The following is a 20,932-nucleotide window of genomic DNA, read 5'->3' as shown; positions in this document are numbered from 1 at the left end:
GTGTCTGTCACAGTGTTGTGGAGTTGAGCTACATCGTCTCGGCACTAGGTTGCATCCACATAGTGTTGTCATGACGCCGCATGACGCAACTCGAAGTGGGCCTGGTGTGAAAGGGGCTTAACAGAGGGGTTCCCTGAGGTGCAGTTGTTCGTATAGAGGGAGAAGAGTAGTGGGGAGAGTAGACACCCCTGAGGGGTGCCACTGCTGGTTGTCTGTGTGCTGGATGTGATGCTCCCTAGCCTCATCTCCTGTGTCTTGTTCTTCAGGAAGTTGGAGATCCACTCAGGTGGGAGCTGGCACTCAGAGGTTGGACAGTTTTTGCTGGAGAATGTCGGGGATGATGGCATTGAACGCCGAGTTGAAGTCCACGAACAGGATCCTTACATACATCTTTGCGGAGTCCAGGTGCTGCAGGATGTAATGTAGTCCATTGTTGTTGGGGTGGGTGAGGGGTGTGTGAGGGTCTTTTTCAAATCTGGCCTAAAACAGGTTCAGCTCCTCAGCCAGTTGGGGGTTCTCCACATGTTTGGGGGATGGTCTCCTGTAGTTGTTGGCATGCTGAAGACTTCTCCATACTGTTGCAGGATCGTTGGCTGAAAATTGCTGAAAATAGCTCCTCTTTGCTACTGTAAACTTTGTCAGCATGTTTCTGGTTTTCTTGTACAGGAGCCTGTCTTCACTTCTGTAGGCTACTTCTTTGCTTGGCAGAGCTGTCTCAATTTTGCAGTAAACCAAGGATTGTTGTTGCTGTATGCACAGAAGGTTTTGGTCTACACATATATGTCCTTGCCAAAACTGATGTAAGATATCACAGTATCACAGTGATGATCTCGTGGTTAAGCGTTGGGCTTAAGACCAGAGGATCCTAGGTTCAAACCCCAGCCTGACAGGAAAATCACTACAGGCCCTTGGGCAAGGTCCGCAATCCCAAAGTTGCTTCCGGTGTGTAGTGAGCAGCTTGCATGGCAGCACCCTGACATTGATGTGTGTGTTTGTTGTTTGTAGGTTTGAGCATTTGATGCAGATGGAAAAGCGCTATATAAATGCAGTCCATTTACCATTTCCATTTACAGTGTCACAAAGTCCATGAATGTCTGTCAATGTAGCTTTAAAGAGACTCCAGTCTGTGTAGCCAAAACAGGCCTGTAGCTCCTGCATCGACTCATCTGTTGACGTCTTTACTGTGTTCACTACAGGCTTTGCAGATTTTAATTTCTTCCTGTAGGCAAGAATGAGGTGGCTCAGACAGTGATCAGAGCGTCCCCTAGCTGCACGGGGGAACGAAGGAGTAGGTATCCTTTATGGCGGTGTAGAATTGGTAAAGAATGTTCTCGTTCCTGGTGGGACATGTGATGGTGCTGTCTGTATTGGCTCAGATTTGCTCTATTAAAATCCCCTGGAATGAAGTCTGGATGCTACCTCTCCACGTGTATGATCTGGTCAGCGAGCTGCTGTTGTACCTCCATTATGCACGACTTCAGTGGAATATAAACACCGACCAGCACAAATGAGAAGAACTCACTCGGTGAATAGAAAGGGTGAAAGTTTATGAAAAAAGTTTCCAGCTGAGGACTTCATGTCTTCAACAACACTGTGACATCTGTACACCAGCCTTCATTTATATAAAAGCATGTTCCACCTCCTCTCGTTTTCCCAGAGAGTTTCATTATGCAGTCTGTGTGCAGCAGGTGGAAGCCGGGCAGGTGCAGAGCGCTGTCAGGGATATGTTCACTAAGCCAGGTTTCACTGAAATACAATGTGGCAGATATGTGGCGGAGTGTTGAGGAGGAGCAATTTATTGATCTTGTTTGACAGAGAGCATACGTTGGCAAGGTGAACGGACAGAAGCGCAGAGCACATTCCCCGCAGTCTCAGTCTCATGAGCGTTCCTGCTCGCTTCCCCCCGCCACCATCTCCTGTAAAGTTCATACAGAGCTGCTGCTCCTCCAACCAAAATATGTGTAAAACTCCCTGTATCAGTGAAAACTGGTGAAAAAGTTCCAACAGATGATAGTCCAATGTTTATGAGCTCTTCCCTGGTGTAAGAGTCCAAAGGAGAGCAGAGTGCAAAAAAAAGAAGAAGACAAAAAGCACAAGACAGTGCAGAACCGTGGTGGCCAACTGCGGCGTAGTCGTGCTACTTGCCACAGACAAACGGACGTAGGGATGCAAAGTCTTTGCAATTCCCGATGACCATTATTTTGGCATTGGTTAAAAATGCAAGTGTATCCTATCTAAGTGCAAATAACTTTTACTTCTCAAGCAGGGTTCATTCACGCTTATACCCTCTTGATGCAAAATCAACAGAGTGATGCTTTATGATGTGCTATAATTAGTATGAAAATGAAGCAAAATTGATTTAAAGTGACAAAATATTGAAGGCGGTTTGGCACAACACATCCTGCAGAGTCTAAATGAAGAATGCGCTTTGGATCCAACACGAATGATAAGTGCTGTAATCCAGTTCAGAAGCATTTTATGAAAAAATGACTCTGTCTCATGGTGTTAAAGTGTCTGAGGCAGGTCTCTGCTGGTCAGAGATTGAAGATACTGTATCTAAATTGTTGAACACAGCTGCAAACACTAAATCCATCCAATATTAATGTGTTTTTAACATTTTAAAAATTATTCCCGACTTATGTTTAACATTAAATGACACAAATATAACAAAATAATGAAAGTTACATCATATTTAACTTTAAATTACTATGGCAGACGTTGTGGCTCTTACAATAGACAATAAACATTACAAATCTTGAATTATTTATTTTATTTTATTCTGCTTCACTTTAACAAATTTCCAGCTAATTCTGAATGTGCAAAAATAATAACCAGAACCAATGCCTGTTTCATTTCAAAAGGCCTGCACCCCTACATCATAGATTGACTTTTGTTTACATTGCCTTTTTCAAATATAAAACTATGTGATCTTAGACACACTTTACTTTCATGGCACAGTTTAAAAGAACTGTAATTTATTAAAAAATTTGTTCAGCTAAAGTGCAGGTTTTATGACTCTAAGGCCAGACTAATTCAAAACCACTCGAGAACCATGGCCATGTGTGGGAAAACCAATACGGTTGGTGAAACTCCCTGCAAGTTCTGTTTCTAACAAAGGTTTTGAAATGCACATGTTGTTGGCTGGATTGCACTTGAAGTCTGATTGAACGCCCCTCAGCTTGCCAGCAGTTATGTTGTCATCAGCCCAACATTTCATTCAAAACTCAATATTGTGCTATACTTTGTTCAGCTTACCCAGTATTGCAGTGAATGGTGTAAAATTATGGAACAACCTCAACAAAGAAATCAAAGAATCAAGTTTGCATAAATTAATTAAAAAATGTATTAAACTAGATTTATTAAGTAAGTATGAAACTATGAAGTGGGTTGTGACAAAGTCTAAAATGTAATCTGTTAATAATGTCTAAAATGTTTTAAGTCTAAAATGTAACCTGTTAAAAAAGTAATCTTTTAAATAATGTTGAATAATAATGCTTAAAATTGAAAGATTGTATTGTAAAAAGGGGCAGAAAATATAAGACTTGTTCTTCCCTCTGTTCCTTTTCATTCAATGTCTTGTAATATATTAATTTCTGCTTTTCTGTTTTTCTTTTAAATGAATGAAATAAATATTGAAAAAAAATCACAGCAAGTCTAGCACATTCAAATTTTTGTTTTTACAGTGGGGAGATAACAGCTTTGGCAGGAACTGGTAAGGTTATGGTGTTGGACATTTGTCGATTCTGTGTGACTCAATAAAAGTGTGTGTTTGTTGCAGGAATCACTGCGAAAGATCACCCACACTCTGGCCATAAAGAATGAGGAGATTTCAAACTTCATCTGCAGCCTCAAGCAGAGCCTCGACAATTTAGAGGTACAGCATCTCACACACACATGCCGCATACACTTTGCACCTTTGTCCCATTAAACTGAAAAGTGTCCCATTAGCTTTCCACCTTTTACGCCACCGGCGCTACCTAGCTCACCAGTGTTTCCTTTATACAAGCTGCAGAATTATTACCACCGTTGATTTGGTAGGTCAGGCGCACATTATAGCTGACCTCTGGTCTATAACTGCAGGGAGATCGCCAGGCAGTTTAGTTAGGATCATTTTCTCTAAATCACTCGACTTGACAGCATTTTCACTCAGTATGTGAAACTACATATTTTGATTTTGGACGTTATTACACATGGATCTACAATTTACTTCTTATGGTACCCTACTTTTGTGACCCAAAGACTTTGATAAATCTATTTCTGGCACTTAAACAGTTCTTCCAAAATGAATGAAAGTGAATTTTCAATAAAGAACTGAAGAATTTTCTAGAACTTCTTTTGTCAGGATTAAAGGCTAAATTTATTTTTCTGTGTAGTATTCTCGACAACTGTGACCTGATCCCAGATAAGCGGTTGAAGATGAGTGAGTGAGCGTGTTCTAGACAAATATGTACCATGCATTCTGAAAGCTGAGATTCTTCTAAATATTTTCATATGCAACACATCGATTTTATATCCCTAACATTTGATAAAGAGTAAAATATTATAATTTATTTTTCAATAATCTATCATTTTCTTTATATGTTACACTATGTTTGTCAGAGTGTAACATATCAATCCTCTATCATTGACAGAGAATTGGCTAGACTAGATATCAGCATAGCAGCCCTCCAAGAAACTAGACTGATGTCAAGTGGCTTCGTGAGAGACGTGAACTATACCTTCTTTTGGAAGGGTAGAGGTCCCGACGAGCCTTGCCAACATGGAGTCGGCTTTCCTGTTAGAAACACTCTACTAGATGCTGTAGAACCTCCCACTGGAGGAACAGAACGCCTCCTCTCCATGCGACTCAGCACTACTACTGGACCTGTCAATATCTTCAGCGTCTATGCTCCAACTCTGAATGCCTCTGAAGACATTAAGGACCAGTTTTATGAGGACCTGAATGATCTGATTGCAAGTTGTCAAAAGGATGAGCCACTGTTCTTACTAGGGGACTTTAATGCCAGAGTTGGCACAGACCATGAGTCCTGGCCTACCTGCCTTGGTTACCATGGTATAGGAAGGATGAATGGAAACGGACAGAGGTTGTTGGAATTGTGCACTTACCACAACCTCTGCATCACCAACTCCTTCTTTGAGTGCAAACCACGGCATAGAGTCTCATGGGAACACCCAAGGTCTCACCGGCACCAGCTTGATCTTGTACGTAATCACAAGACGGACTGCTCTAAACAGTGTCCTTCTCACCAGAAGCTACCACTGTGCGGACGGTGATAGCGACCATGCCCTTGTGAGTAGCAAAGTACGCCTAAGACCTCAAACTCAGCATCACTCCAAGCCAAAAGGTCGACTTCACATGAATGTTGCACACATGTCAATCCCGGATAAAGTCACCCAGTATGTGTCTAGTCTAGATCACGCTTTCCATCAAAAACCACATCATGCCCCCGATGCAACAAAAAAGTGGAAGGTCATGCAAGACGTCATCCACAGTACAGCACTTACCACGTTTGGCAAGAAAGGCCGGCCCAGTCAGGACTGGTTCAACGCTCATATTTCCACAATGGAGCCTGTAATTGAGGTCAAACGCGGAGCCTTCTTAGCTTACAAGGCCTGCCCCAGTAGTCAAACACTTATAGCACTTAGGAGCGCTTGCAATACCGCGCACGTACTGCCAGAGAGTGTGCTAACGACTTTTGGCAGCAACTATGTGTAGGGATTCAGTGAAGCGCCGAGTCCAGAGACCTTCGAGGGATGTATAGTGGCATCAAGAAGGCTCTAGGACCAACTGTGAAAAAGTCTGCCCCTCTGAAATCCTTGTCAGGGAGATGATCACTGAGCGTAAGCAACAAATGGCTACTACTCGCAACTTTACTTACAGGAGACATCAGTCTCAACAATATGGATGATCTCCCTGTTATGGAGGAACTAGACGAATTGCCATCTATTGAAGAACTCAGTAAAGCCATCGATTCCCTCCCATGCGAGAAAGCACCAGGTAGTGACAACATACCACCTGAAGCCATCAAACATGGGAAACCAGCCCTACTTCAGCCACTGTATGAATTACTCTGTCTCTGTTGGGAGGAGGGGGCTGTCCCTCAAGACATGCAGGACGCCACCATAGTGATGCTTTACAAAAACAAGGGAGACTGTGGAGATTGTAACAACTATAGGGGCATTTCACTACTGAACATAGTGGGCAAGGTGTTTGCTCGGATCCTTTTAAACAGATCCTGGCTGATCGTGTGTATACAGAATCCCAGTGCGGTTTTAGGGTGGGAAGGTCTACAACAGATATGTTTTTCCCTACGTCAATTGCAAGAAAAGAGCAGAGAACAAGGCCAACCCTTGTACATGCTGTTTATAGACCTGACCAAAGCGTTTGATCTAGTCAGTAGGAAGGGTCTGTTTGAGCTTCTAAAGAAGATTGGCTGCCCACCAAATCTTTATAGTATGGTGGTTTCATTCCACACCAACATGAAAGGAACAATCTTGTATGATGGAACCTGCTCAGATTCATTTTCCATCAATAGCGGGGTAAAGCAAGGTGGCGTGCTAGCACCTACACTTTTTGGAATATTCTTCTCCGTACTTCTGTTGCATGCCTTCGGCACATCCACCGATGGTGTTTATCTACATAGAAGATCTGACGGGAAACTGTTTAACCTTGCACGACTGCATGCCAAGACTAAGGTGAGGACAGTTCTCATACAAGAAATGCTTTTTGCAGACAATGCTGCACTTGTAGCCAACACAGTGGCTGCTCTTCAGAGACTAAGCAACTGTTTTGGCACTGCCTGTCAGAATTTTGGACTTATTGTAAGCCTGGAAAAAACTTTGCGTTTGTGCACAAGGGGTAAGCACACCCCCTACTATTACCATGGATAACGTGCCCTTAATAACAGTGGACAGCTTTACCTACCTGGGTTCTCCAGTTACCAGCACTTTGTCACTAGACACTGAACTGGACAAGCAGCTTGGTAAGGCTAATACTACGATGACCAGACTAACCCAGAGGGTATGGGAAAACAGGACTCTGTTACTGCACACAAAAGTACAAGTATACCAGGCCTGTGTACTGAGTGTCTTACTGTATGGAAGCGAGACGTGGAACACATATGTGCGACAGGAACTAAATGCCTTCCATATGCGATGCCTTCGGCGCATCCTAGGGATTACTTGGAGGGACAAAGTACCCAACAGTGACATACTAAAACGGGCTAAGATACAGAGCATCTACTCCATCCTCAGCCAGCATCGCCTTCGCTGGCTAGGACACGTTAGACGCATGGAGGAAGGAAGGATTCCTAAGGATGTGCTGTATGGCCAGCTGGTCAGTGGGTCCACAAAAGTTGGTCGTCCTGCATTACGCTTCAAAGACACCTGTAAGGGAGATCTGAAAGCATGCAGTATCTCTTTAGACACCTGGGAAGCGCAGGCTGAGGACAGAGCTGCCTGGCACCGGACAGTGTATAAGGGTGCCATATAGGCAGGCAAAAAAAGGGGAGAACTTGTAGCAGAGAAGCGGAGAAACAGGAAGAATGCAGCGACAAATGCACCCCCATTCATACACCACATATGTACTGTATGCAACAGGGCATGCAGATCAAGGAGTGGACTTCTAAGCCACATCAGGAGTCATAACAGAAGCATCACTCCTAGGGGCGCACAGATCAATCAATCAATTTTTTTATATAGCGCCAAATCACAACAAACAGTTGCCCCAAGGCGCTTTATATTGTAGATGGTCTCCTGAGACCGGACTGCCAAAGAAGAAGAATAAGACACTATGTTTGTGAGCCAAACACTATAGTGAAGCGATTTATAGCAACAGCTAATTCATCCACATAAATATTGGTGTGTTTTTAATAAAGATTTAAAGAATTTTCTAAAATGCATTTCATGTTTTCATGTTTAGAGCTAAGTAATTTCTGTATATAGTAGTCTAGACAGTTATGCAACTGCACATATCCGACAGAATTCTTTCTGACTCCTCCCATGTTCTGCACACGCAATACGAGTTGCTACCATCGGGCCGGCGTTTCAGAGTCCCCCATTGCAGACTGAATAGATATAGGAACTCTTTTGTTCCTATATCAATCATAGCCCTTAACAAATATCATAATAAACACCGCTAACATCAGGCACATTAGGAGGTTTAGTACTTGTATGTTTTTTTTATGTATTTTTATTCTTTATTTATGTATTTATTTATTTATTGTTATGAACTGTTTATGTCTTGTTCTGTATCTTTGTATGGGTCATGATTTTTGAGAAGTCCAAGACAAATTTCCCCATGGGGACATTAAAAGTATCTATCTATCTATCTATCTATCTATCTATCTATCTATCTATCTATCTATCTATCTATCTATCTATCTATCTATCTATCTATCTATCTATCTACCTACCTACCTACCTACCTACCTACCTACCTACCTACCTACCTACCTACCTACCTATCTCCTGAAAGCTGAGATTGTTCTCAACATTTTGATATGTAACCAATGGACATTATGCTAAAACAAAGTACCTCAAAAAAATGATGAAAGTATGGGAAAAAAAATAAAGAAGATGCTCCATACCTCATAATGAGCCACCTATTGATGATTTTTTTATGACTGTTAGTTAAAAATAAATAAATAAAAATTAAATGCAGTCAACAAGGTTGTAAGCTTGGCTACTGGAGAAAACATGCTTCAGGCATTGGTAAATAAATATATATATATATATAAATGAACACTGAATACAACTTTTTGTTAAAATGAATTTTATACACTTGTGATAATATTTAACAATTGTTCCATTGAAAATGAAATTGTCACACACACACACACAGGACAGTTTCAGAATTCAGAATTGCCTTGTGTGTCTCGTTGGCGTATTTTCCCTTCCCAGTGACTACACACAGAGGAACCAAACAACGTCTTGTATTCAATACGCTTCACTTCACACACAGGCTGGTCAGCTTTAATGTGTTTTTGTTTGCCACCAGGCGAACTCTAACAGAGTGCAGGAGGACCTGGAGTCTGAGTTCAACTCTCTCCACTCTGTTCTGGATGAGATGAAGGAGGCCATGTTGACATCTATCAAACATGAAAGAGCGGGTCGAACGTACGAGCTACAGGTAGGTACCCCCTATCAGTGGGTGGGCATATTTTTGTTCATGTTTCTATAAGTAGGCACTGAATGAGATTACATGAATAACAACAAATAGATTTGACCTATGTCAGGCAGAAAGTTAACAGTTTGACCTTGAAATTGGTGTGTTGGAAGCAGGAAATTGTGATGACTAAAAGACTGCAGCTCTTCTGGGATGTTCTTGGACTGTTGTGGTCAGTTCCTACCAAAAGCGGTTCAAGGAATGAAAACCAGCAAACCGGTGAGAGGGTCATGTGCAGCCAAGGCTCATTGTGGTGTCTGATACCAAAGGCTTGGTGTCAGATGCCACAACACACCTTCAGAGGTCTAGTGGTGTCCATTTGGTGACAGGCCAGGGCTGCATTTGTGGCAAAAGGGAAACCTACATAATATTATTTATTTATCTGTCCCAACAACAGACAAAGTTGCTTGGTGCATTACGTATATTCTCCAGTCACAGCCATTAATGCTTCTCTCTCCTTCAGAATTGTTCTGGGTGTCGTGTCTTTTGTGCATGCTCACTCAGTTCTCTTCTTTACTGTAGAACAGCCATTCCCAAACTTGAAAACTCAGCGGCCCACAGGAAATCTGAAAATGTCGTTTATTTATTTTAAATGGTAAATGGAGTGCATTTGTATAGCACTCATCCATCTGAATGAGAAGCTCAGTGTGCTTTACTATAATGCTGCTATGGTTAAGGTCCGGACAGGGCCGAACTGGACTGGTACTGAACCCAAATGCAGGGAGCAGTGAAGAGAGTTGAAATGAGCAAATGAGGATTTATTGACAATAAATGTGCAACAGAAAATTAATAATGGGTCAGGAGGCCTGGAGAGTGGAGACAGGGCCCGCTCCAGGCGGTGGAGGTCAGGAGCTGCAGCGCAGACAGAGTCAGACAGGAGGATATGGTGTGAGTGGGAATCCAGGGCAGGAACTGGTGCCAAGTGGCTGCTCACGGAGCCGAGGAGGAGGATTCTGAGGAAATGAGGAAACAGGTGAGTGGGAGGCACTTGTAATGTTGACAGCTCAATTCAGGAATGTTTAAAGTTCAGCAATGCAAGCAGCAGCACAGAATGAGTCAGTTCAGCTTCACTGGCAGTTAGTTCTGAAATGTTCAGGGTCAGAATCACTGACAGTTCTCTCAAGGTCAGATTGACAGTTCAGTTCAGGAATGTTTTAGTGTAACAGATGTAGTAAATGACGCTGGAATTTTTTTTATTTTATTTTATTGTTGTTATTATTTTTCATTTTTATTCGGTGGCTAAAGGATATAAATTTCACCAAAATCCTTTTTGTTATTATTATTATTTTTGTTTCCAAGTTTCTTCCAATTGTGTTGAAAGCAACATATTAGGTTGCGTTTTACTCCCCCTACTGGCTGTTGACGAACATGATGCGTCATTTCCCCACAAATCTTAGAACATGGTGTCTAACCAGATCCTTACTCTGGATGGCATTACCCTGACCTCTAGTAATACTGTGAGAAATCTTGGAGTCATTTTGATCAGGATATGTCATTCAAAGCGCATATTAAACAAATATGTAGGACTGCTTTTTTGCATTTACGCAATATCTCTAAAATCAGAAAGGTCTTGTCTCAGAGTGATGCTGAAAAACTAATTCATAGCATTTATTTCCTCTAGGCTGGACTATTGTAATTCATTATTATCAGGTTGTCCTAAAAGTCCCTAAAAGCCTTCAGTTAATTCAAAATGCTGCAGCTAGAGTACTGACGGGGACTAGAAGGAGAGAGCATATCTCACCCATATTGGCTCTCTTCATTGGCTTCCTGTTAAATTCTAGAATAGAATTTAAAATTCTTCTTCTTACTTATAAGGTTTTGAATAATCAGGTCCCATCTTATCTTAGGGACCTCGTAGTACCATATCACCCCAATAGAGCGCTTCGCTGTCAGACTGCAGGCTTACTTGTAGTTCCTAGGGTTTGTAAGAGTAGAATGGGAGGCAGAGCCTTCAGCTTTCAGGCTCCTCTCCTGTGGAACCAGCTCCCAATTCAGATCAGGGAGACAGACACCCTCTCTACTTTTAAGATTAGGCTTAAAACTTTCCTTTTTGCTAAAGCTTATAGTTAGGGCTAGATCAGGTGACCCTGAACCATCCCTTAGTTATGCTGCTATAGACGTAGACTGCTGGGGGGTTCCCATGATGCACTGTTTCTTTCTCTTTTTGCTCTGTATGCACCACTCTGCATTTAATCATTAGTGATCGATCTCTGCTCCCCTCCACAGCATGTCTTTTTCCTGGTTCTCTCCCTCAGCCCCAACCAGTCCCAGCAGAAGACTGCCCCTCCTTGAGCCTGGTTCTGCTGGAGGTTTCTTCCTGTTAAAGGGATTTTTCCTTCCCACTGTAGCCAAGTGCTTGCTCACAGGGGGTCGTTTTGACCGTTGGGGTTTTACATAATTATTGTATGGCCTTGCCTTACAATATAAAGCGCCTTGGGGCAACTGTTTGTTGTGATTTGGCGCTATATAAAAAAATTGATTGATTGATTGATTTCCTGTCCCTCGTCAGTCTGCACTGAGCTCGACTGGGGGAGGTATGTGTTTAAAGCTGCGTGATTATAAAGTTTTATAAATGAAGTTAACGTAATGGTTTGAGTGCACAGAACAGTTGTCTCTTTTATAGTGTTAGTAGCGAAATGAAAATTGGTTGTTTTTTTTATGCATTTTAACCTGTAAAATGAGTGTGAGAGTTGCTGCAATTTGCTAAAAAAAATCTGATTTCCAGTGGGTGCGTGGTTTAGTGTCACCATTTTATCTCCATGTGAGATCTACATTAATTGCTTTCTTTGGTTAGGTCTGTTGATGTGGAGATCGAGCACCTTTGACCACAATTTATTTTTGCTCTCAACATTGTTACAGGTATGTGAATGTGTTTAAGTTCAGTTCATAATATACACTGTTTTAAGGTTTATTTCTGTCAGTGACTTTAGATGTGAGGTTGTTACTATTGTCATGGTCATTCATAAGTGTTTACTTTGGAGGGGAATTCATTTCATTTATTTATTTGTTTTTGTTAGATCCTGTGGTAATTTATTCACATTTTGGGGCATTAATTAAGGCTGAGCCTAATATCGGCACTTTGATGTATTTGTGCTCTATGTGACGAGATGTACCAAGTAGTATTTTTTACTTGTTGATCCTTGATATATATATATATATATATATAGATATATTGTTTTGAGTTACACTCGAATGGAGTCTGCACTGAGCTCGACTGGGGGAGGTCTGTTGATGTGGAGATCGAGCACCTTTGACCCACAAATTTATTTTTGCTTTCAACATTGTACAGAATAAACCTGGGTTCTTCAAGTCATGCCAGTGTTTCCCTGTTTGAGTCAGCACCTGAACACAACGCAGTGTAGCTGGACATGCAGGACGTACCAGATACATTGGTGCCCTGACCCGAATGTCACTTCTTCAGATCATCGTCAGTGTGATCGCTGGTGGTTGCTGCAATGAGTAGGATGTTTTAAAGGCATGATGCAGTAAAGGGTTCAGATACATTTGTGACGTTTGGGCATTAAAGGATCAACCCTCACAGAGATGAAGACTTGAAGGAGGTGTATGCCAAGGTCTGCAAAGCAATGCCAGACAATAGCACCGTAGTCATTGAAAATATCCACAGAGTTGAGCCCTATGGTGAACTATTTCATGCCCCAGTGATAAGTGGTTCTACCCAGCTGCAAGGGTTGCTTGACACAGGATCCATGGCTTGTACAATGAGTGAAACAGCAGAACAGAGACTTTTATCAGGAACATTTTTGACACAAGAGTTGACAGAGCGTATCATACTAGTTGGCTGTGGAGGACAACAAGTGAGTCCTAAGTGCATGTATGATTTGGAATTGAGCTTGTATGGGTGAAATGCATGGTGCCAGTCTTGTGGTAGCTGGCCAGAAGGATGACATCATCAGTGGCACCAGCATGTTAAAGTATGTTTTTCATGAACTAAAGAATGATGACAATTACTGGAACCTCATCTCATGCAATGTGCAGGAGGTCCTCTGAGTGTGAGCAGCTTTTACAGATGATGGGCAATCTCACGAGGTGGAGAGGAACAGAAGCACCTGACAAGGGTTGGTACAGCCAAGCTAACTCGAGCAGTGCTCTGCTTCCCAAACAAGAGTACTTGCTATGGGGCAAGCTGCCAAAAATGCTCCTATGTCACCAGGGAGCACAGTAGTGGTTGAGCCTACCTCAGTCAAGTGTGTCCCTCATGGTATAATGGTGGGCAGAGTAGTCACACCTTTATGGGGAGATGGTTGGGTTCCATGAAAGTTACCAATTTTAACAGAAAAGCCATTCACTCTCAGAAGAAACTGTAAGCTGGCAGATGACTTACGCTGCTCCAAGGCTCTTGTCAGAAAGAGGATGACATAGAGAAAGCAGTCATTGAAAAACACAGTGACCATGCAGACTTGAAGCAGAGACTGCAGAATGTGGGCCTCAGAGATCTTGACATTGACAATTGCCAAAGTGAGCCCTCTACCAAAATCCAGCTGGTAGAACTGCTTGAACAATACCACAACATTTTCTCAAAACACCATTTAGACTGTGAAGCCAAGGATTTTGTGCACAGAATCCGGCTTACGAAGGACCGCCCCTTCCGCCTTCCATATCGGAGGGTGCCTCCAGCTCACTACCAAAAGTTACACCAAGTACTTACTGAGATGGAAGAGGAGTGAATTATTCGAAAGTCAGTGAGCAAATATGCTTCTTCACTCGTGATGGTGTTGAAGAAAAATGGAGATCTCAGGATATGCACAGATTTCCACAGAGTCTGGCCTCTACTGGTGGTTGGCTCTCACTGAGGTATTGTATCATTCCTGTTCGGAGCACAGCGGTTGTTTGCTGTATCTGCAAGCTGTTTAATCTGCGTAGTAGATCTAGATAACGATATAACGATTTATTTCACAGTGTAATCTTCACGTGCCTAACTAAGTACTCCCTCTGCTGAATCACCTCTAAATTATTTACACATTATTCACTTTGTGTGTTTTTTAGGAATCCGCTAGCTTAGCGCAGCTATTAGCTCTTAGCCGGTTTTAGCATGGCAGCTTCTCCTGTCTCTCCGCACTTTCTGCGCTGGGTGTGAACATGTTTAGTTATTCCTCGGCCTCCTTTAGCAGTAACGGTACTTGTAATAAGTGTAGCTTGTTCGTAGCTTTGGTGGCCAGGCTGGGCGCATTGGAGACTCGGCTCCGCACCTTGGAAAATCCTACAGCTAGCCAGGCCCTGTAGTTGGTGCGGACCAAGGTAGCTTAGCCGCCGTTAGCTGTCCCCCCAGCAGATCCCGAGCAGCCGGGAAAGCAGGCCGACTGGGTGACTGTGAGGAAGAAGCATAGTTCTAAACAGAAGCCCCGTGTACACCACCAACCCGTTCACATTTCTAACCGTTTTTACCCACTCGGCGACACACCCGCCGAGGAACAAACTCTGGTTATTGGCGACTCTGTTTTGAGAAATGTGAAGTTCGCGACACCAGCAACCATAGTCAGATGTCTTCCGGGGGCCAGAGCAGCTGACATTGAAGGAAATTTGAAACTGCTGGCTAAGGCTAAGCGTAAATTTGGTAAGATTGTAATTCACGTCGGCAGTAATGACACTCGGTTACGCCAATCGGAGGTCACTAAAATTAATATTGAATCGGTGTGTAACTTTGCAAAAACAATGTTGGACTCTGTAGTTTTCTCTGGGCCCCTCCCCAATCGGACCGGGAAGTGACATGTTTAGCCGCCTGTTCTCCCTGCATTGCTGCTGTCTGAGTGGTGTCCAAAAATGAGGTGGTCTTCATAGATAATTGGCAAAGGTTCTGGGGAAAACCTGGTCTTGTTAGGAGAGACGGCATCCATCCCACTTGGATGGAGCAGCTCTCATCTCTAGAAATCTGGCCATTTTATTAAACCCTCCAAATCGTGACTATCCAGGGTTGGGACCAGGAAGCAGAGTTGTAGTCTTACACACCTCTCTGCAGCTTCTCTCCCCCTGCGATTTTATAGATTATCTCGTCAGTAGCTTTACATCCTCATTGAGCACAACTTTGGATGCTGTAGCTCCTCTGAAAAGAGAGCCTTAAATCAGAAATGCTTGACTCCGTGGTATAACCCACAAACTCGCAGCTTAAAGCAGATAACCCGTAAGCTGGAGAGGAAAATGGCGTCTCACTAATTTAGAAGATCTTCATTTAGCCTGGAAAAAGAGTCTGTTGCTCTATAAAAAAGCCCTCCGTAAAGCTAGTACATCTTACTATTCATCACTAATGAAGAAAATAGAACAACCCCAGGTTTCTTTTCAGCACTGTAGCCAGGCTGACAAAGAGAGCTCTGTTGAGCCGTGTATTCCTTTAACTTTAACTAGTAATGACTTCATGACTTTCTTTGCAAATAAAATTTTAACTATTAGAGAAAAAATATTCATAACCATCCCAAAGACATATCTTATGTTCGGCTGCCTTCGGTAGTGCTGGTATTTGGCTAGACTCTTTCTCTCCGATTGTTCTGTCTGAGTTATTTTTCATTATGGCCCAGTCACAGGGCACACGATGATTCCTGAATGAAGGGGAAAAAGTAAAAATGTCACAATTCGTGAGAAAAGGTGGGCGAAAGAGCTTTTATCACCGAACAGTCTGCGAAGCAAGAGCGCAAAAGGGACGAAAGAGGAAATTAACAAAACCGAAGCTCACGATCTCGACGAAACGCACCTGGAGCCACAGCTGGAGCAGTGTGTGTCTGCCTCTCTGCGTTCCAGGACTCGGTGCTGAGACGGAGCTCATAGCGCCTGAGTCCTGGAGAAACTGCAAACAGAATCTGTGGAGATCTGTGTGCACGTCGGTGGACCACCTGCTCTGGTTCCTTGTCCAGAACAAAAGAGGGATCATGTTCATCATTATCAGAATCCACACTGTCTGTTGACACATTGCGCGCTCCGTCTTCCTCCAATTAAAAAAAAAAAAAGAAAAGTGCGCCATGGTCACTGCTGTATCACAGTATTATGTTCTAAGCCATATATATTTATTTATAACAGAAAACTGTCTAAAGGGAGAATAAATATAACTATAAGTGTAAAGATGTTTGAATATATCAGAACAGTAATCTTGATCCTGGTGAATTGAAAAATTATAGGCCGATATCAAATCTATCATTCTGCTCTAAATTCTGGAAAAGGTGGTTTTCACGGCAGCTTGTGGACTATCTTACTGAGAATGACCTTCTTGAGCCACTGCAGTCTGCTTTTAGAAGACATCGCTCCACAGAAACAGCACTTATTAAAATAGTTAATGATCTTCTGCGAGCAATGGACTCAGATACTACTACAGCATTGGTGTTGTTGGATCTCAGTGCTGCGTTTGACACAGTTGATCATCATATTCTACTTGATTACTGGAACTGCTCTTGTGTGGCTGACGTCTTATCTGTCTGGTCGTTCCCATTGTGTTTTGTGCAATGACACTACCTCTGACTTTAAGGGCATGAAGTTCGGGGTTCCGCAGGGTCTGTTCTGGGTCCCCTTGCTTTTTTCCCTGTATATGGCACCCCTTGGGAACATTTTGCGGCGTTTCGGGGTTGCTTTTCATTGTTATGCTGATGATACTCAGTTGTATATGCCGATAGCTGCTGGGAAATCCTGTCCACATAAATCTTTACAGGACTGTCTTGCAGCAGTGAGAAGTTGGATGTCTAGCAACTTTCTACTTTTGAACTCTGATAAGACTGAAATGATGGTTCTTGGCCCAGCAAGACATTGGCACCAATTTGATCAGCTGGCGCTTAGCCTAGGTTCATGTGTTATACATCATACTGACAAAGTGAGGAACCTGGGGGTAATCCCTTGACCTCCACATTAGGGACATTACGAGGACTGCTTTCTTCATCTGAGAAATATAGCAAAGATTCGCCCCATCCTGTCTATGGCTGATGCTGAGACTCTGATTCACGCATTTGTCTCTTCTAGATTGGATTATTGAATGCTTTATTTTCTGGTCTGCCGCAGTCTAGCATTCGAGGACTTCAGTTTGGTGCAGAATGCAGCTGCCGGAATTTTGACACAAAGTAGAAGGTTTGACCACATTACTCCCATTCTGGCATACCTTCATTGGCTACCGGTTTCTGCCAGATTGGATTTTAAAGTTTTATTGTTGGTTTATAAAATTGTTCATGGACTGGCGCCTTCCTACTTGGCGGACTTGGTTAAGCCCTACGTACCTGCGAGGCCTTTGCGTTCGCAGGGCGCAGGGCGTCTGTGTGTTCCGAGGATGAACAAAAAGTCTGTGGGGTATAGAGCCTTCTCCTACAGTGGTCCGGCTCTTTGGAATGATCTACCTGCTGTTATTCGGCAGTCTGACACGGTGGAGATTTTTAAATCAAGACTGAAGACCCACTTTTTAGACTGTCTTATCATTAATTTTTAATCTGTTTGTGTTTGCTTTGTAATTTCTTTTTATTCTACTGTGTTTTATCTTTTAACTGTTCTTTTCTTGCTTTTAATTATGAATTTAGATTAATTTGTGTTGTTGTGAATTATGTGAAGCGCCTTGGTGCGACTGTCGTGATTTGGCGCTATATAAATTAATAAATTAAATTAACAGTAAATTAATCAGTGCGTGTTGAAGGCGCTCATTGACTCGTGCGGTTATTTCCACCAGCTGATCACTGTCCACAACATGAATTCTTCCTTCCAGAACAGCTCTTTATATCATCATTTTGATTCATCTGCCTGTTGCCACATGTACAGAAGGACTGGATTGTCATTCCTGCACTCATTGTTATATTTAATACAAAATAATAAGCGCACAGAGCAGCTCCTACTGCCGCTGATGCTGCATTCAAGCACCGTCACGAAATTACACAACTTTTTTCGTTGTTTCAAATTCAATAGTTGCTTGTGGCACAATAATTAATTATATCCCACAAAAGATTAATTCTGTGCTATGTAAGGTGACTGAGCCCATTGAAGCTGCCCCCCCCCAGATAAAAAAAAATCCCAGCAAGCAGGCTGTTTGCCCTGTAATTTCCGACGGTACATGAACGCAGCAGCAGCCTCAGCGCTCAGAAACCGGCTTCTGCACTGTGTGAAAACGTTCAGCTGCTCCAACGAAGTCACATTAAACAATAACGTTACAAAAACTACACAAACGATTAAAAAACGTCAAGAACGACAGCAAAACGAAACAGACGAACTGAGGTTTTCGTTGCCCTTCGTTCAAATTTTTCAACAGTTTAAAAATCCTGACGAAGCGCCCGCTGCAGGAACAAAGCTGCACGAACGAAGTTGCACGAAGGTTAAACGATGTCAACGAAAGTCCAGATTTCTTGTTTGTCAGGGGCTTTGTCACCCTTCGTTAAGTGCCGGTGTGACTGGGCCATTAGGCAGTATTATTAGAAAGCATTGCTTAAATTTTCATTGTTACGCAGATGATACCCAGCTTTATCTATCCATGATGTTGGGAAAGTGTCGGTACACGGACCCACAACAGGGGGCGCAAAGGAACGGACCAATGGAGTAGGTCAAATACAAACACTTTACTGTTGTGAATGTGCACACAAATACAACAGATTACAACAATAGATCAGAAGAATCAATTCACAAAGGTGTCGTGTGGGCAGGCTCGAAGATAGGAGACACCTGTCCAAAGCAGAACCGGAACCCACACGATTTCCTCCGCCACCAGACCCGGGAATACTGGAGCCGCCAAGTCCCGAACTCCCAGGTGGCCACTGCCTCCGCGTGTCGGACCTGGTACTGCTGGCGAGGAACAAAAACACAATTAAAGGTGGGCGCGTTGCACCCAGTAATCCGCACGGCAGGAAAGCTACCTCCACCTCTCGTTGGAAAAAAGGTCTGTTATCACTCACAAAAATCACAAAAGGTTACTGTCAAGCAGTCAGCTGAGAATATTACCTTCCAGGTAGAACGATATCTCGGCAAAGAGGTGGCGACGTCGTCCTGCTGATGTACCCCTGCTGATTGGTAACAGCTGTTGCAGGTGATGCGTGACAGCTGTCACCCTAGCTGCTCCCTCTGGTGCCTGGAGCCCGCACTCCAGGCAGGACGCCCTCTGGTGGTGGGCCAGCAGTACCTCCTCTTCTGGCGGCCCACACAACACATGAAGCCAGAGGACACACACCAATTAGTTAAACTGCTAGGTTAAACTATGTCAACGACAGTCAACGAAGGTCCAGATTTCTTGTTTTGTCAGGTCTTTTCGTCACCCTTCGTTAAGTGCCGTGAGACTGGGCCATTACTTACTTCCTCCAAACCATAAACATGTCTATTAGACCCCATTCCTACCAGGCTGCTCAAGGAAGCCCTACCATTAGTTAATGCTTCGATCTTAGATATGATCAATCTATCTTTATTAGTTGGCTATGTACCACAGGCTTTTAAGGTGGCAGTAATTAAACCATTACTTAAAAAGCCATCACTTGATCCAGCTATCTTAGCTAATTATAGGCCAATCTCCAACATTCCTTTTCTCTCAAAAATTCTTGAAAGGGTAGTTGTAAAACAGCTAACTGATCATCTGCAGAGGAATGGTCTGTTTGAAGAGTTTCAGTCAGGTTTTAGAATTCATCATAGTACAGAAACAGCATTAGTGAAGGTTATAAATGATCTTCTTATGGCCTCAGACAGTGGACTCATCTCTGTGCTTGTCCTGTTACACACATGAAACCCAGCTTTATCTATCCATGAAGCCAGAGGACACACACCAATTAGTTAAACTGCAGGAATGTCTTTCAGACATAAAGACATGGATGATGTTGGGGAAAGTGTAATGCACGGACCCACAACAGGGGGCGTAAATGAATGGTCAATAGATAAGCCAATAAATACAATTTATTGCAGCAAATGTGCACAACAGGTCAAATACTGCTTTTAGACAGTCAATCACAAAATACAACAGGTGACGTGTGGACAGGCCCGAGGGTAGGAGACGCCTATCCAGAGAAGAGCCGGGGCCCACAAGGTTCCACCGTTAACAGAGACCTGCAGTACGCCGAAACCACCAAGTCCTGAGTCCCCAGGTGGCCTCTGCTTCAAGCTGTCTGATCCGGTACTGCTGGCAGGAACAAAAACAGGTTAATGGTGGGTGTGTGGGCACCCAGTAAGCAGTCAGCAAAAATACAGTTCCTTCCTGAGGGAAAATCTTCCACCTCCAAACACAGGAACTCAGAGTACGTGCAGTGCCTTATGTAACACTTAACAAGTCAGGAGTGAGGAGTGGGTACGCCAACTCCTTCCAACTTCCACAAACTCGGCTACAAGCTGCAAGTGTACAAAAAGGTTACGACTGCAAAAAGCTCTGCTGCAAAAACGTGTGCGTACGGCACAGAACAGCTGAGAAAGTTACCTGTGAGGTAAGCTGATATCTCGGCAGAGATGTGATGTCTACTCCAGGCTTTTATGGTGATGCTGATGGTGATTGCTGACAGCTATCAGTCCTGGCTCCTGGATGGCAACTGCGCCCTCTGGTGCCTGAAACCCGACAACAGGCAGGGCGCCCTCTGGCATTGGCCAGCAGTACCTCCTCTTCGGGCGGCCCACACAACAGATGACCTCTAATTTCCTGCTTTTAAATTCAGATAAAACTGAAGTTATTGTACTTGGCGCCACAAATCTTAGAAACATGGTGTCTAACCAGATCCTTACTCTGGATGGCATTACCCTGACCTCCAGTAATACTGTGAGAAATCTTGGAGTCATTTTTGATCAGGATATGTCCTTCAATGCGCATATTAAGCAAATATGTAGGACTGCTTTTTTGCATTT

At 43.2% G+C, this 20,932-nt stretch overlaps 1 pseudogene; it reads left to right on the top strand.

Moving 5' to 3' along the window:
• Positions 1-3,052: 3,052 nt before the first annotated feature.
• LOC117505978 overlaps positions 3,053-20,932 on the top strand; it is a 98,636-nt pseudogene continuing 80,756 nt past the window's right edge.

Source organism: Thalassophryne amazonica, unplaced genomic scaffold (genome assembly GCF_902500255.1).
Source record: "Thalassophryne amazonica unplaced genomic scaffold, fThaAma1.1, whole genome shotgun sequence".
Lineage (NCBI taxonomy): Eukaryota > Metazoa > Chordata > Actinopteri > Batrachoidiformes > Batrachoididae > Thalassophryne > Thalassophryne amazonica.
This window is presented reverse-complemented; position numbering and strand designations above follow the sequence as displayed.